This window comes from Chiloscyllium punctatum, chromosome 6, assembly GCF_047496795.1.
Source record: "Chiloscyllium punctatum isolate Juve2018m chromosome 6, sChiPun1.3, whole genome shotgun sequence".
In the NCBI taxonomy this organism is placed as follows: Eukaryota; Metazoa; Chordata; class Chondrichthyes; order Orectolobiformes; family Hemiscylliidae; genus Chiloscyllium; species Chiloscyllium punctatum.
The window spans coordinates 144790104-144808499 of record NC_092744.1 but is presented as its reverse complement, the minus strand read 5'-3'; positions in this window follow the sequence as shown (position 1 = coordinate 144808499).

Sequence of the window (18396 nt, the reverse complement as noted above, 5' to 3'; positions counted from 1 at the left end):
TCTTTGAATAACACATTGTGCAAATGACCAGGGATATAACTATCTCAGATCGATCGTTGGGTGAAGAAGCTGAGTGAAGGAGTAATGTCACACTGAGATATCCTCGGGGAAATTGTAGTGTCGTGGAATTCAGCGAGATGATGGATTTTTAAAGTGACCATAAAGCACACCCAACAATCACAACCAAAGCCATTGACATTTGTTTGAGAGGAGAACTGACCAAGGTAAACAGGGGAAACAGTGAAGTGTATGGCTGGAAATGGGCAGTGGAAAACATTTACAGTCAGAGAGATGTACAGCACAGAAACAGGGCCTTCGGTGTCCAACTCGTTCATGCCAACCACATATCCAAACATAATCTCATTTTATTTGCCAACACTTGGCCCAAATCCCTCTCAAACTTTCCTGTTCGATTACCCATCCAGATGCCTTTTAAATGCAAACTCCACCACTTCATCTGGCAGTTCATTCCATACACGCATCACCCTCTGCCTGAAAACGTCGTCCCTTAGGTTCCTTTTATATCTTTCCCCTCTCACCCTGAAGCTAGTCTGTCTGGTTCTGCACTCCACTACCCCAGGGAAAAGATCTCGTCTGTTAAACCTATCCATGCCTCTTATGATTTTATAAATATCTGTATGGTCACCCATCAGCCTCAAATACCCCAGCCCATTTAACCTCTCCCTGTAGGTCAAATCTTCCAATCCTGGCAACATCCATGTAAATCTTTTCTGAAACCTTTACGTTTACACAACATCCTTCCGATAGGAAGGAGACAAATATTACACACAATATTCCAATAGTGACTTATCCAATGTCCTGTACAGCCAGAACATGACCTCCTAACTCCTCTACTCAATGCTCTGATGAGCAAACGCAAGCACACCAAACACCTTCTTCACTATCCTATCTACCTGCGACTCCACTTTCAAGGAGCTATGAACCTGACTCCAAAGTTTCTTTGTTCAGCAACACTCTAGGAACATACCATTAAGTGCGTAAGTCCTGCTGAGATTTGCTTTCTTAAAATGCAGCACGTCACATTTATCTAGACAATAGACAATAGACAATAGATGCAGGAGTAGGCCATTCTGCCCTTCGAGCCGGCACCGCCATTCAATATGATCATGGCTGATCATTCCCAATCAGTATCCTGTTCCAGCCTTATCTCCATACCCCTTGACTCCACTATCTTTAAGAGCTCTATCCAATTCTTTCTTAAATGAATCCAGAGACTGGGCCTCCACTGCCCTCTGGGGCAGAGCATTCCACACAGCTGGGTGAAGTAGTTTCTCCTCATCTCTGTCCTATATTGTCTACCCCGTATTTTTAAGTTGTGTCCTCTGGTTCGGCACTCCCCCATCAACGGAAATATGTTCCCTCCTGCCAGAGTGTCCAGTCCTTTCATAATCCTATACGTTTCAATCAGATCCCCTCTCAGTTTTCTAAACTCAAGGGTATATAAGCCCAGTCGCTTCAGTCTTTCCGTGTAAGGCAATCCTGCCATTCCAGGAAGTGACCTCGTGAACCTACGCTGCACTCCCTCAATAGCCAGAATGTCTTTCCTCAAATTTGGAGACCAGAACTGTACACAGTACTCCAGGTGTGGTCTCACCAGGGCCCTGTACAGCTGCAGAAGCACCTCTTTGCTTCTATACTCAATCCCTCTTGTTATGAAGGCCAGCATGCTATTAGCTTTCTTCACGACCTGCTGTACCTGCATGCTTGCCTTCATTGACTGGTGGACAAGAACACCCAGATCTCTCTGAACAGCCCCTTTACCTAATTTGATACCATTGATACCATCAAATTAAACTCCATCTGCCACGTCTCAGCCCATTGGTCCATCTGATCCAGATCCTGTTGTAATCTGAGGTAACATTCTTCGCTATCCAGAACATCTCCAATTTTGGTGTCATCAGCAAACTTACTAAATACACCTCCTGTGTTCACATCCAAATCATTTATATAAATAACGAAAATAGTGGATCCAACGCCGATCATTGTGGCACTCCACTGGTCACAGGTCTCCAGTGTGAAAAACAACCTTCCACCACCACCTTCTGTCTTCTACCTTCTAACCAGTTCTGGATCCAAATGGCTGGTTTTCCTTGTATTCCATGAGACTTAACCTTGCTCACCAATTTCCCATGTGGAAACTTTGCGAACACCTTACTGAAGTCCATACCGCTCACATTGACTGCTTTGCTCTCATCAATCCTTTTTGCTTTTTCTTCAAAAACCTCAATTCAATTTTTTGAGTCATGATTTCCCACACACAAAGCAATGCTGACTATCCCTAATTAGACATTTCCTTTCCAAATACATGCAAATCATGATTCCCTCCTTTAACTTGCCCACCACTGATGTCAGGCAAACCGGTCTGTAGTTCACTGGCTTTTCCTTAGCATCTTGTTTAAATAGTGGCACCACGTTAGACAACCTCCAGTCTTCTGGCATCTCACCTGGGACTATCGATGATACAAATATCCCAGCGCGGGGCACAGAAATCACTTCCCTACCTTGCCACAGAGTTCGAGGGTACACCTGATCAGGTCCTGGTGTTGCTGAACAAAGAGACCTTGGAGTGCAGGTTTATAGCTTCTCGAAAGTGGAGTTGTAGGTAGATAGGATAGTGAAGAACGTGTTAGGTATGCTTTCTTTTATTGTTCATCGTATTGAGTACAGGAGTTGGGAGGTCAGGTTGCGGCTGTACAGGACATTGTTGGAATACTGCATGCAATTCTGATCTCCTTCCTATCGGAAAGATGTCATGAAATTTGAAAGGGCTCGGAAAATATTTACAAGGATGTTGCCAGGGTTGGAGGATTTGAGCTATTGGGAGAGGCTAAACAGGCTGGGGCTGTTTTTCCTGGAACATCGGAGGCTGAGAGGAGACCTAATAGAGCTTTACAAAATTATGACGGGCATAGATAGGATAAATATACAAAGTCTTTTCCCTGGTGTCGGGGAGTACAAAATGAGAGGGCATAGATTTAGGGTGAGAGGGGAAAAGATATAAAAGGCGACTGACTGTGTGGAGTTTGCACGTTCTCCTCGTGTCTGCGTGGGTTTCCTCCGGGTGCTCCGGTTTCCTCCCACAGTCCAAAGATGTGCAGGTCAGGTGAATTGGCCATGCTGAATTGCCCGTAGTGTTAGGTAAGGGGTACATGTAGGGGTATGGGTGGGTTACGCATCGGCAGGTCAGTGTGGACTTGTTGGACCGAAGGGCCTGTTTCCACACTGTAAAGTAATCTAATCTAAAAGAGACCGAAGGGGCAACTTTTTCACACAGAGGGTGGTACATGCATGGAATGAGCTGCCAGAAGAAGTGGTGGAGGCTGGTACAATTGCAACATTTAAGAGGCATTTGAATGGATATACGAATAGGAAGGGTTTGGGGGGATATGAGCCCGGTGCCGGCAGGTGGGACTAGTTTGGGTTGGGATATCTGGTCAGCATGGATGGGTTGGATCGAAGGGTGTTTATTTCATATTGTACATCTGTATAACTCTATGACCTGATAAGGTCATGGGGATTTATCACCTTTATGCATTTCAAAACATCCAGCAGTTCCTCCTCTGTAATATGGACTTTTTGCAAGTTGACACTATCTATTTCCCTACATTCTGTATCTTCCATGCCCTCCCCACAGTAAATACTGATGTAAAACACTTGTTTAATATCTCCCCATCTCCTGCAGCTCCAAGTGCAGGGTGTCTTGATGATCTTCAAGGGGCCCTATTCTCTACCGAGTTACCATTTGTCCTTTATATTTTTATAAAAACCCTTTGGATTCTCCTTAACTCTATTTGCCAAAGCTATCTCATGTCCCCATATCGCCCTCCTCATCTCCCACTTTAGTATATTCCTACTGCCTTTATACTCTCCTAAGGATTCACACTCTCTCCTGAGATACGTTTACTTCTTTTTCAAAACTTATACCGCTATTTCTCTCCTCATCCAGCATTCCATACACCTACTGGCCTTTTCTTTCCCCCTAACAGGAATATCTCCTGTCCCCGGACGGCTGTCCTCGTTTTGGAAGTTTTCCCAATTTCCAGTGATAAAAGTTTCATTCCCTCAAAATGGAAACTCCCCGATTCCTGCATCTCGCGAAACGGCTGCTCGAAAATAATGACAAAAATAGAACGTTCCAAAGAAAGGCTTCGATGAGGTGAGCTCTGGTCAGTAACATATATCTGGAAGTTTCCAAAAGCACCAGGTCAGTATCAGGCACACAGACAGAATGGGCAAACAGATTCACATCTGAGCTCCCATCTCCCAGCCTGGGAACCTGAAGCTGTGCACAGCCATTCTGGAGAGTTATGCAGATATCAGGAGTATTGCTGTGGCAAAAAAAGGTTTCAGTCATTTTGAGGGAAGATACTAATAAAGGATGTTACAGAGGTAAGGAGGATTATCGGGACTTGAAGAGGTTTCGCAATGTACGAGTGTTGTCAGGATTGAAGGAAGTTCCCAAGATTGGGAGGGTTTAAGATTGAAGAATTCCAAGGACAACCTTTACAAGGAGAAAGGCGGTGTTCTTGACAGTGTGGAGGAACAGAAGAATCTTGGGGTCCACGTCCATTGATCCCTCAAAGCTGGTACTCAAGTTTTTAGCTTTATTCAGAAGGCATATGGTGTATTTGCTTTCATTAGCAGGGGGATTGAGTTTAAGAGTCACGAGGTTATGCTGCAGCTCTATCAAGACCCGGTTAGACAACACTTGGTATATCGTGTTCAATTCTGGTTGCCTCATCATCAAAAAGATGTAAAAGGTATAGAGAGGGTGTAGAGGAGATTTATCAGGATGCTGCCTGGAGTGGAAGGGAGATCTTATGAAGAAAGGTTGAGGGAATTAGGGCTTGACTTTTTGGAATGAAAAGGGACGAGAGAAAACTTATTGGAAGTGAATGAGATGATTTGAGGCTTAGATAGAGAGGATAACCACATACTTTTCCCATTGCAAAAATGGAAATAACGAGGGGACATAAATTGACGGTGATCAGAGGAAGGTTTATAGGAGAGGTCAGGGGTGGGTTCTTCACATATACTGTAGCAGGTGCGTACATTGCACTGCCAGCAGTGGTAGTAGGGTCCGATACATTAGGGACATTTAAACAACTCTTAGATAGGCATATGGCTGATAGTACAATGTAGGGCCTGTAGGATAAAAGGTCAGCACAACATTGAGGGCCGAAGGGCCTTGCGCTGTGCTGTACTGTACTACGTTCTAAATAGGGAGGCTTACAATGGCACAAAGAGGTTTCAGCAAGCTGGGAAGGATGTGATCTGAATGAAGAGACGCATATAGGAAGGTGTTCTCGGATTGTCGAGGGTAACACAGACAGCAATGGTCTGATCTGGAGTAGATGACCCAGACTGGGAGGGGTGTGAGGACTGGAGGTGGTTTCACAAGGAGGGAGGACCATAGAAACACAGGGTGTTACAGAAATGTGGAGAGCTGTAGGGCCTACAGGTGTTCATGGAGATGGGGAGATTGGAAGGGATGGAGCAGTTTACAGGTAGAAGAATGGTGGTAGGATGGAGTGTTTCACACAGACAGCAGTGGTTTTGGTGAATGGAGCAGATTATGGAAATCAAGACGGTTTTACAGATTAGAAGAACACACAGCTACGTGGAGGGCAGTCGCGACAGAAGATGTTTATAGTTAAAGAAAGAATAAGCTTCTGCAGGTTATTTAGATATAGAAGATGTGTATTCGGACATTTTTACCAGGAGGAAAGGACAGTACTTTTGGTTAGAGACAGTTTCACGGATAACGGAGCATTAGTAACCTCCTCAAGTTTGGTCAAATTGGGAAGGGTTGTCGGGGAGGGTGACGTTTCCACAGATAGGGGTGTAACAGCTGGAGAAGGTTATGGAGATGACTGAACAGATGGAGAGACTGGAACAGCTTGAATTGATAGGGTAGGAGATAGCCATGGGAGGATGTTACATATATAGGTGAGTCTTTTCGGAAGTGAATCAGATAGTCACAGGCATTGGAATGAGTTCTACAAATCAGGAGTTCTGCACGGACCTGAGAGGATTGTTCGGTCTCCACAGATTGATTGTATATTTCGGACTGGACAACGATACAAATAGCTTAAAGTCAATGTATGCTGCTAACTTTTTCCTGAACAGAGCCTCAAGATCTCTCATCAGCCAGGGATCCCTGAACCTGCCAGATTTTCCCTTCACTCAAACACACAGGCCTTGGATTCTTGAGATCACACTTTTAAAAGCCTCCCATTTGTCAGTCATTTCTTTTCCTTCAAACAGACTCACCCAATCGATGGTAATCATAGTGTGGAGGAGAGGTTGTTGGACTGGGGTGGACAATGTTAAAAATCACCCAACACCAGGTTCCAGTCCAGCAGGTTTATTCGGAGGGACGAGGTTTCCGAGCGCTGCGTTTTCATCAGGTGGTTGTGGAGCACAATCATAAGGCACAGAATTTATAGCAACAGGATAGCAGTGTCATGGAATGTAATATCAAACACATTTAGTTTCAGCATTTCACCTTTTAGGATGATCACCTGCGCTTCGAAAGCTGGTGCTTCGAAATAAACCTGTTGGACTTAAACCTGCTGTTGTGCGATTTTTTATTCACCCGATCAACCTCGCCTCGATTCTGCCAAATAGTCCCAAAATTGGCCCTGCTCCAGTTTCACACCTTAATCTGTGGACCTGTTTCATCTTTTTCCATAACTATGTTAAAACCAGGACAGTTGTGGTCACTGGACCCAAAGTGCTCTCTGACTGACTATTCAGTCATTTGCCTGACCACATTGTCTGAGGGAGGTCCAGTGTTGCACCCGCCTGAGTAGATTTAGGCCTTATTCGAGTTACATCTTGATTTAAGAAAATTTCTTGGACACATTTGACAAATTGCACTCCGTACGGGCCTTTTAGTCTGTGGGTGGCCCAGTCCATCCAGGGGAAGTTAAAATCTACAACCAATACTACATTATTATTTCATTAGGTACGCGCAATCTCTCTACACATCTGCTCCTCTAGTATCCGCTGGCTATTTGGGGATCTTGAACACTGTCACAACAGAGTGCCCATCCCCATTTTGTTTCTAACGTCTCAACATATGGCCTCATTTGATGACTCTTAAAGCGTATCATCTCGATGCGCTGTTGTTCTGACCTCCCTCATCAAAAGGGCAGCTTCCCCCCCTCACTTACTTGTCTTTCTGTCACACCTGTAGCTTCTGTTTACTGGAACACTGAGCTGCCAGTCCTGCCCTTCTCTCAGCCATGTTTCTGTTATGGTTATAATATCCCAGTCCCCAGAGCTAATCCATGCTCCGAGCTAGTCTTCCTTACCAGTCATTGAAATAAATGCATGTTAAACCAAAAGTATTTTCCCTCGATTGACTGTGCCCCTGGATACCCTGAATAGCAAACTTGTTCTCGATGGTTGATGCATTTTTCCTCTGACTGGTCGATAGGCCCTCCCTTATTCAGAGTCCCTGCCAAACCTTTTTAAACCCTCCCCGAATAACACTAAGAAATCTCCCCGCTGGGATACTGGCGTCCCTCTGGTTCAAGTCAAACCTGTCATCTTGTATAGCTCACCTCTAGCTCAAAAGAGATCTCAATGATCCAAACCTTACCCCCGACAACACCTCCCCCCCCCCCCATCCCAGCTCCTCAGCCACACATTTATCTGGCCTATCTTTCTATCTTTCTATTTCTATCCTCACTGGGGCAGGTGGCACTGGGAGCAATCTGGAGATCACTGCCCTTGAGGTCCTGCTTTTTAGCTTCTTACCTAACTCCTGATGCTCATTTCACAGGACCCCATCCCATTGTCTACCTCTGTCATGTGGGCCGATGTGCACAATGATCTCTGGCTGTTCACCCTCCCCTTCAGAATGTTCAGTAACCGCTCAGACACATCCTTGACCCTGGTCCCCTGGAGGCAGCACACCACCCGGGGGTCTCTTCTGCAGCCACACAGTCTCCTGTCTGTCCCCCTCACAACTGAGTCCCCTATCAGTATCACGATCATTAGAGAGGATTTGGCAAACATATACTGGGAAGACTATCTGCAGTTTGTTTATATTTGGAAAGTGGGAGCATGTTAAAGTGATACAGTGAGAATTCAGGGCAAGTGTGTTCCTGACGAAGGAATAGTAAAGGCAGAAAGTCCAGTGAATACTGATCAAGCGACATCGTGAGTTTGATAAAGAAAACACAGTGCAGTAAAACCAGGTGAAGCCATTCAAAAGTTTAGGGACTGCAAGGATATCCTTAGAAATGAGGGACACACAATGACCATAAAATATCTTTGTCAGATACTATTAAGGAAAAGTCACAAGGTATTTTATCAGTACGTTTAGAATATGAGGATTACTGAGGAAATAGTGAGGCCTGTTAGAAACCAAATCTGTGCATGGAGCCAGAGGAAGTAGGTGAGGTCTTCAATGAATACTTCTCACCTGTATTCACACAGGAGAAAGGCATTTTAGCCAGGGATTTTATTCGGGATGGTGAGGTTCGAGAATATGTTAAGATCAATACGGAGGAGGTATTAAATGTTTTCATAGGCATAAAGCTGGAGAAATCCCCAGTGCCCGATAAAATGTATCCCAGGCTGTTATGGGAGGTAAGGGAGGAGGTTGCTGGGGCCCTGGTGGATATATTTAATAGTTTTCTGGCCACGTGTGAAGTGCCGAATGACTGGAGGATAGCTAATGTAGTTCCTCTGTTTAAGAAGGGCAGCAGGGATAGGCCAGGAAATTACAGAGCAGATAGTCTCTCAGCAATGGGAGGGAAAATATTGGAAACAATTCTGAGGGTGAATCAACACTTACAAGGGTAAGGATCATCTCAGCTCAATCCTCACAGATTTGGGAGAGGAAGATACTGTCTGAGAAATTCAGTGGAGTTTTTTGAAATGGTGTCTACAAGTATTGATGAGGGCAGTGCAGATGTTAAATGGAATTGAATAAGGCCTTTGACAAGTTCACACACAGAAGGCTGATCCAAGAGTAAAGAGCCATTGGGGTCCAAGGCAAGTTGCTAAATTGGATCCACAATTGATGGACAGACTGCTTCGTGTTTGAAATTCCTTCACCAGTGGATGTACCACAGGGATCTGTGCAGGAATCATTGCTGTTTATGATGTGCATTAATAACTGAGATGTGAAAGCAGAATGAACCATTAGTAGGCTCGCAAATGACATGAAAGGGGAGGTTTTGTCCACAGTGAGGCGGATGATCTCAGTCTACAGTCCAATGTCTTTCAGTAGATAATTTGAACAGGGTTTGTAGTGATCGAAGTGAGATAATACCCTGTGGGAGGAATGATAAGCGGCGGACAGACATAATGAATGGTAGGTCCTTATGGAGTACTGAGGAACACAGGGACCTTGGTGGACAAGTCCATAGATCCCTGAAGGTATCAGCACAGGGAGACAGGGTGGGGAATGGACCTGGCCTGTGGGTGGGATGAGGACCAACATTCTGGTGGGGCAAATTACTGGAGCGGCTTGAGAGGATATAAACTAGTCTGGCAGGGGTTTGGACCTTAAACTGTCATAAAGACAGAAAGAAGATTGAGCCTGATACACAAGTTAAAGAGAGCAATTTCAACAGACAAGGCAGGCAAGAACATAGCAGGGAATAGGGAACAACTGATGATTAACCTGCATTTATTTCAGTGCAAGGGGCCTGACAGCTAAGGAAGATGAACGCGGGGATGGAAGGGAATATGGGACTGGAAGATTATAGTTATCATTGTGCTACTATCTGCGTTGAATATACATATTCTCCCCGTGTCTGCGTGGGTTTCCTCCGGGTGCTCTGGTTTCCTCCCACAGTCGCAAAGATGTGCAGTTTAGGTGAATTGGCCATGCTAAGTTGCCCGTAGTGTTAGGTGAAGATGTAAATGTAGGGGAATGGGTCTGGGTGGGTTGCTCTTCGGAGGGTCAGTGTAGACTTTTTGGACCAAAGAGCCTGTTTCCACACTGGAAGTAAACCAATCTAATCAAATCATTACAGAAACACTGCTGAGGGAGGGACAGGACCAACAAATCATTGTTTCAAGATAGAGAGACCACAGGAAGCATAGAAGGGTTGGCAAGAGAGGAAGGACATGTGGTGGGGGGTTTTGAGTGTATGAAACATCACAGCAATACTTAGAGAGGACAATCCTATGGGATCGGCTACTGTGTTAGTGGAACTGTGGAATAAGAATGGGTCATCACTTTGATACGAGTGTACTGACCCTGAATAATCTGTGGCAGACTGAGGAACAAATACGTCGGGAGATCTCCTGTCTGTACCTGACATATGCTTACTTCTTTTTCTGAACTTTTCTCATCATCCGGCATTCCCTACACCTTACCAGCCTTTCCTTTTACCCTAACAGGAACACTGTATACTGTCTCTGGACTGCCGTTATCTCATTTTGGAAGGCTTCCCAATTTCCAATGGTAAAGGTTTCATTCTCTCAAAATGGAAACTCCCCAATTACTGCATCTCGGGGAATTGCCACTTGAAAATAATGAAAAAAAGAACATTCCAAACAAAGGCTTTGATGTGGTGAGCTCTGGTCAGTCATGTAGATACACACGGAGAGTGCTTTCTACCAGAGCAGCACCAGGTCAGTCTCAGGCACACAGACAGAATGGGCAAATAGATTCACATCGGAGCTCACATCTCCCAGCCTGGGAACCTGAAGCTGTGCACAGTCATTATGGTAAATATCTGCATAAATAGGACAGCGAGATCAGCCCAATAGTCCGATCAAAAAGAGTCAGTCATTCAAATTGTAATATCCTTCAGGTTCCACAACCCATTCTCGGTCCTATCCTGCAGGTTCTATGAATCCAGCTCTCTCTAGCTTCCTGCAGCATCCACGTCCCTCCATACATTTGTACCATCCTCCAGGTTCTGCAGCCCTTCCTACTTCTGTAACATGACCCGGACTCTACAACCCTTCCTTCCTCTGCAATGTTCCCCAGTGGGGACTGGAGGTTAATGGGGTTTACAGAGACAGTGAATGATATCAAGATGGGAGGGTGTTGCAGATATTAGGAATACTGCTGTGGTTAAAAAAAAGGCTTCAGGACTTTTGAGGGTTGATGCGAATAAAGGAGGTTTCAGAGCAAAGGAGGATTGTCGGGACATGAAGAGGCTTCACTGTTTATGAGAGTTGTCGGGATCAGAGGAAGTTACCAAGATAGGGAGGGTTTAAGATTGCAGGATTCCACAGACAACCTTTACAAGGTGAAAGGCAGGATTCTTGACATTTTGGAGGAACAGAAGAATCTTGAAGTCCACGTCCGTAGATCCCTCATGTTGATTGCCTTGTTCAGAAGGTGTAAGGTGTGTTGGCTTTCATTAGCGGGGGACTGAGTTTAAGTTCCACGAAGTTATGCTGCAGCTCTATCGAGTCCTGGTTAGAGAACTTTTGGTATATTGTGTTCAGTTCTGGTTGCCTCATTATCAGAAAGATGTGGAAGCTTTAGAGAGGGTGTAGAGGAGATTTATCAGGAGTGGAGGTCTAATGAAGAAAGGTTGAGGGAATTAGGGCTTTTCTCATTGGAATGAAAAAGGATGAGAAGTGACTTGATAGAAGTGAATGAGATGATTTGAGGCCTCAATAGAGAGGATAACCAGATACTTTTCCATTTGCACAAATGGCTATAATGAGGGGACATAAATGGAAGGTGATTGGAGAAAGCTTTACAGGAAACATGTGACGGTTTTTTTTACACATAGAGTGGCAGATGCATGGAATGCACCACCAACATTTGTAATGGAGTCCAATACATTCGGGCCATTTAAGCAACACTTAGATCGGCACATGGAGGATAGTAAAATGTAGGGGCTGTAGTTTACTTTAATCTGAGAGTCGGATAAAAGGTCAGTGCAACGTCGAGGGCCGAAGGGCCTGCACTGTGCTGTACTGCTCTATATTCTAAATAAGGAGGCTCACAATGGCACAAAGGGGTTTCAAAAATCTGGAGAGATGGGATCTGAATGAAGAGACACAAACAGGAAGGGTTGCTAGGATTGTCAGGAGGTAACAGAGACAGCAATGGTCTGATCTGGAGAAGACGACCCAGACTGGGAGGGGTGTGAGGACTGGAGGTGGTTTCACAGGGATGGAGGACCAGAGAGCCACAAGGTGTTACAGAAATGTGGAGAGCTGTAGGGTTTACAGGAGTTCATGGAGATGGGGAGGGATGCAGCAGTTACAGGCATAAGGATGTTGGTAGGATGGGGTGGTTTGCACAGACAGGAATGTTTTAGGTGAATGGAGCAGATTACAGAAATCTAGACAGTTTTATAAATTAAAAGAACAAGCAGATATGTGGAGGCCAATCGTGACTGAAGATGCTTATAGTTATTGAAAGGCTTAGGTTCTTCAGGTTATTTCGGTATAGAGGGGGTGGTGTCTGACAATTTTACCGAGAGATAAGGACATCCATTTTGGTTGGAGACAGTTTCCCAGATAAGGGAGCATTAGTAACTCCTGCAGTTTGGTCAAAGTGGAAAGTTTGAAGGGGAAGGTGACATTTACACAGATAGGGGTGTAAGAGATGGAGAAGTTTATGGAGAGGAGTAGATGATGGACAGACTGGAAGACCTGACATTGACAGGATGGGTGATAGGCAAGGGAGGATGTTACACAGATAGTGAGTCTTTTCGGAACTGGATCAGATAGTCACAGGCATTGCAGTGAGTTCTACAGATCAGGAGTGCTGCAGGGACCTGAGATTGATCATGTCTTTAGGACTGGAAGAAGATATGAATAGCTTAAACTCTATGTATGCTGTTTTCTTTTTCCTGAACAGAGCCTCAATATCCCTCATCAGCCAGGGATCCCTGAACCTGCCAGATTTTCCCTTCACTCTAACAGGGATATACTGGCCCTGGATTCTTGAGATCACATTTTTCAAAGCTTCCCGTTTGCCAGTCATTCATTTTCCTTTAAACAGACTCGCCCAACTGATGGTAGTCATAATGTAGAGGAGCCGGTGTTGGAATGGAGTGTACAACGCTAAAAATCACACAACACCAGCTTACAGTCCAACAGGTTTATCTGGAGTCACCAGGTTTTGGAGCGCTACTTCATCAGGTGGTTGTGGAGCACGATCATCAGGCTCATAATTTATAGCAACAGGATAGCAGTGTCATGGAATGGAATATCAAACAAAATTTTGTTTAATCCTTTCATATTTTTGGATGATCACCTGCGCTTCGAAAGCTAGTGCTTCAAAATAAAACTGTTGAACTATAACCTGGTGTTGTGTGAGTTTTAATTCACACAATCGACCTCGCTCGATCCTGCCTCATGGCCCCAAATCTGGCCCTGCTCCAGTTTCACACCTTAATCTGTCAGCCTGTCTGATATTTTTCCATAACAATGTTAAAACGAAGACAGTTGCAGTCACTGGACCCAAAGGATAGGCCAGGTAATTACAGAGCAGATAGTCTGACAGCAGTGGGAGGGAAATTATTGGGAACAATTCTGAGGGACAGTTTGAATCAATAACTGGAAAGGCAGGAAACAATTCGGGGTAGTCAGCACGGATTTGGTAAAGATCCTGTCTGATTAATTCAGCTGAGCTTTCTTTGAAATTACGATTGAAAATGTTGATGAGGGCAGTGCAGATGATGTGGGTTCCAGGGAGTTCATTAAGGCCTTTGACAAGGTCCCACATGGAAGGCTGGTCCAAAAGGGAAGAGCCACTGGGATCCAAGGCAAGTTGGAAAATTGGATCCAAAGCTGGTGGAGGGTTGTTTCTGTGATGAGAAGCCTTTCACCAGCGGATGTACCACAGAGATCTGTGCAGGAACCATCGCTGTTTATTATGTACATTAATGAGTTGGATGTGATAGCAGATGGTTTACAGATGACATGAAGGGTGAGGGTGTTATCCACAGTGAGGGGGATGGTCTCAGGCTACAGTCTGAAGGTTGAAGTTGGGACTGAATTTCAAGGAGTCACTTCAATTGATAAGGCAGACAAGAGCAGAGCAGGCAATGAGGGAAAACCGATCAATTAAACTGCACTTACTTTGATGTAAAAGGCCTGACAGATAAGGCAGATGAGTACATGGCATAGGATGGGAACATGGGACTGAAATATCACAGGTATTACAGAACAACAGCTGAGGGAGGGACAGGACCTTCAGCTCAATGTTCCAGGGGACAGATGCTATAGGAAGGACAGAACAGGAAGCAAAAGTGGAGGGAGAGTGGAGTTCTTGATTCGTGAAAAAAATCACTGCAGCACTTAGTGAGGATATGCCTGGGGATCACCCAGTGAAATTCTCTTAGTGGAACTGAGAAAAAAGAATGAGTCATCACTTTGATATAACTGTATTACAGGCCCCCAATAGTCAACGGGAAATAGAGCAGTAAATATATCAGGAGATCTCAGATATCTAACAATAATAGGGCTTTAATGATTGGAGATTTTAACTTTCCATACCCAGACTGGGACTGCCATAATGTATACAGCTTGGATGGGAGGAATTCATTCAGTGTGTTCAAGAAAACTGTCTCAGTCAATATGGAAATGGCCTGACTGCAGAAAGGGATAAAACCTGACCTCCCCTTAGGAAACAAAAGTAGGGAAAGGGACTGAAGTGTTTGTAGGGGAGCACTTTGGCAAAATCACCATACTTCTATTAGTTTGAACATAAATGTCATGTCAGAACTTACTGTAGAGAAACTCCGGGGAAGTCAGGGAAATAAACAGTGATATCTTCACAAGAGTCCCCATTGGCGAACAGGTGCTGAAGGTTTTAAATCGCATAAAAAGTAGACAACTCTCTCGGAACTAATCAGGTGGATCCCATGGCATTCTGGGGTGGGGGGGGCGGGAGCGGGGAGGGAAGAGTTAGGGAAGAAATTGCGGGGTACCTTAGAGAGCTATTTCTATCAAAGACAGCTACAGGTAATGAGCTTGGAGTCTGGAGAGTGACTAATGCTGTGCCAGTATTTAAGAAAGGCTGCGAGGGAAAGCCAGGGACCTAAAGACCACTTAGCTTGATGTAAGTTGTGCGAATGTTGTTGGAAGCGATTCTGCGGGACAGCAGTTACATGCATTTGGAAAGGCAATGATTGATTAAGGATCGTCAGCACAGCTTTGTGCATACAAGGTAGTGTCTCACAAACTTGACTGAGTTTGTCGAAGAGGTGATTAAGAAGATAGACGAAGACAGAGCAGTAGACATTGTCTATCCTGACTTCAGCAAGGCCTTTGACAGGGTTTATCGTGGTGCACTGGTTAGTAAGGTTAGATCACATGGGATCAGGGAGAGCGAGACAAACGGACACAAAATGGGCTTGACGGTAGGAGACAGAGGGTAGTGGGAGAGGTTTCTTGTGTGGACTGGAGGCTCTGACCAGCGGTGTGCCATAAGGATTGGTGCTGGGGCAACATGTGTATTATTTACATAAACAAGAATATAGGAATCATTGTTAGTAAGCAAAATAAGTGTTACAGTTGGGAGTGAAGACAGTTATCGAAGAGGCTCTTGATCAACTGGACAAGTGGGTCAAGGAATGAAAGTTGGATTTTAATTAATGGATTTAGTTAAGACAAAATAGGGACGACTAACACTGTTAATGGTAGGGCCCTGTTCAATGCTGTCGAACAGACAGTGAGACCAAGGAGTGCAGTGACATTGTTCCTTGTAAGCGGTGTCACGGGTGGACAGGGTGGTGAAAGCGGATGAGGCACACTTGCCATCATGGGTCAGAGCATTGAATACCTGATTTGGTCCATCATGATACGGCTGTACAAGACATTGCTGGGTCACCAGTTGGAGTACTGTGTCGAATTCTGATCATCCCGATTTAGGAAGCATTTTCTGAAACTGTACACTGATCAAAGATTGACGAAGATGTTATTGATAATGAAGGGTTTGACTTGGTGGATAAGCTGGGATGCACAACAGTGGGAATGAGATAGCTTTTGCAGATAAAGTTAAGGAGAATGTAAGGAAATTCTACAGCATACAAGTACAAAAAAAGCAACTGGAGAGACAATAAGGCCCCTCAGGTATGGAACCACAGGAGATGGGCAAGACACTAAATGAATATATCATGTCAGAACATACTGTGGACAAAGACTAGGAAACAAAGGGAAAGAAACAGTGATGTCTTGTAAAGAGTCCCCATTACAGGAGAGGTGGTGTTGGATGTCTAAGAACTCAAATGTAGAAAAACCCTAAGGTCCTGAACAACTGTATCCCAGAACATTGTAGCAAAGTAGTGGCAGGGACACGAGCAGAAATATTTATATCATTGTCCTGCGTATTTCCATTTGGCATAGGTGGCTGAGGGGTGACCTTATAAAGCTTTATAAACCATGAGGGGTACAGGTAACGTGAATAGTGAAGGTCTCTACCCCAGGGTAGGGGAGTCCATAACGAGAGGGAAGAAATATGAGGTGGGAGAGGGAAGACCTAAAAGGGATCAGATAAGGACATTTTTCACAGAGAGCATGGTGCACATATTGAATGAGTTGCCAGGAGAAGTGATGGAGCGAAGCACAATGACAACATGGAAAACACATTTTAGGTAGATACATGGAGAGGAGAAAGCTTGAAGGGATATGAGCCAATTGCAGGGAAACGTGACCCGTTCAGGAACCATCTTCAGCATCGACTAGTTGGATCAAAGTAAAGGTTCTGTTTCTGTGCTGCATGACTCTGTCATTGGAGGAGGAGACTACAGAGATAAGGCACACTGTAGACACTGAAGCAACTTACAGTGATAGGGATGATAGTCTGGAATGAAATACATTTCAAATATGTGGAGGGACTATCGGGAAGGGAGGAGATTACAGGGACAGGAACTGTTACAGGAGTTAAAAATTATTGAAGACGTCGGTCTATGCGACATGCCATAGATACAGTGTTGGAGAGCGAAATACAGAACAGAGAGATCCCAGGCAGCATTCCCACCCTCTCTTGGGAAGCCTGCTTTCCCCTCTGTTGTACTGATGCTCACTAAGACATCACAGGCCTAGATTGATAACTGTGACACCCCAATGCTGTCTTAGTACAACAAAACTTACAGCAGGGGTGGTGATTGAGACTGAGGTGTGTCTGTACTCTGCTCCCCCTCCAGCACTGTATCGATGTCATGTCTTGTTAGCCCATATATGGAGCCCTCTCATTGCTCTCTGCTCTGTGCACTGTGAGTGATCTTACCTCACTGCAGGATTTATTGAAGGCCCCAGATCTCCCTGCCCTTTATCTCTCTGGCTAAACAACCATCTTCAATGAGGTGATGGATGAGACACCCAGCAGCTGTGAAGTCTATTGAGTCAGGAATTTCCTGAGCACCTACAGGAGACAGACAAATAGACATAATGGGAATTTATACTGATGTAGTGAGAGTTACACATGGTGAATGGTCCTGAGTAAAACAGAGACCTATAAAATCCCAGATTCCGTCCTTGGTCTGTGCTGCTGCATCTCTCTGGGGTGTAGAAATCTGTTGATTCAGGATCTGCAGTGGCTATAAGAGCGAGGGGCATTGACAGAGGCAGCAATTAGTCCCATACAGTGAGGGATACCATATGGGGAGATACTGAGTGATATCACCAGAGTGCTGGAAGGAATCAGGCTCAAACAATCATGTCAGGAGGTTTTCGAATCAAACAATTGTGTAGGAAGAAGGGGTTCTGCTTCATGATGGTATAACTGGTCAGGAATGAGCAACCAGTGAGTAGGTGAAGTGATGGTCTAGTGGCATTATTGCTAGAGCATGTATCCAAAACCTCAGCTAATGTTCACGGGAGACAAGTCTGAATCACACCATCAGAAATGGGGGAATTTGAAATCAATAATTTTAAAGATAATGATTAATAATCCATAAATAACTATGAGACAATTGCCAATGAACAAAAAATCCAAACACTTGTCATTTCGAGAAGGACATTTGCTATTCTCACGTGGTCTGCACGACATACCCACAGCAAAATGTTTGCCTCTTAATTACCCTCTAAAATGGCCAACAAGTTACTGAGCTCAATGGCAGCTAGGACTGGGCAAGAAAGGCTGGTCAGCCAGAGACACTAACGTCCCACGAGTTAATAAAAGCAATCCCGTTACACTGGGCCCCACTGGAACCATGATGGGACCAGTGTCCTGGCCAATCATGTCGGTAGGTTTATGGACAGGGCTGTAAACTGACAGAGAGGATGCAGGGACAGGGTTCAGGTGAAAGGAGCTTTCCAAATCCAAAGAGAAAAGGTAACGCGTCAGAACAACATGGGAATGTGACTGGAGACAAGCAGAAAGGAAGAGGAAAGTTTAGTTAAAACTGTACATCAGTGAATCGGGTTGTGACAGGAAATTGTGAGAAAGAGTAAATTGTGATTGTTAGGAATGGACAAAGT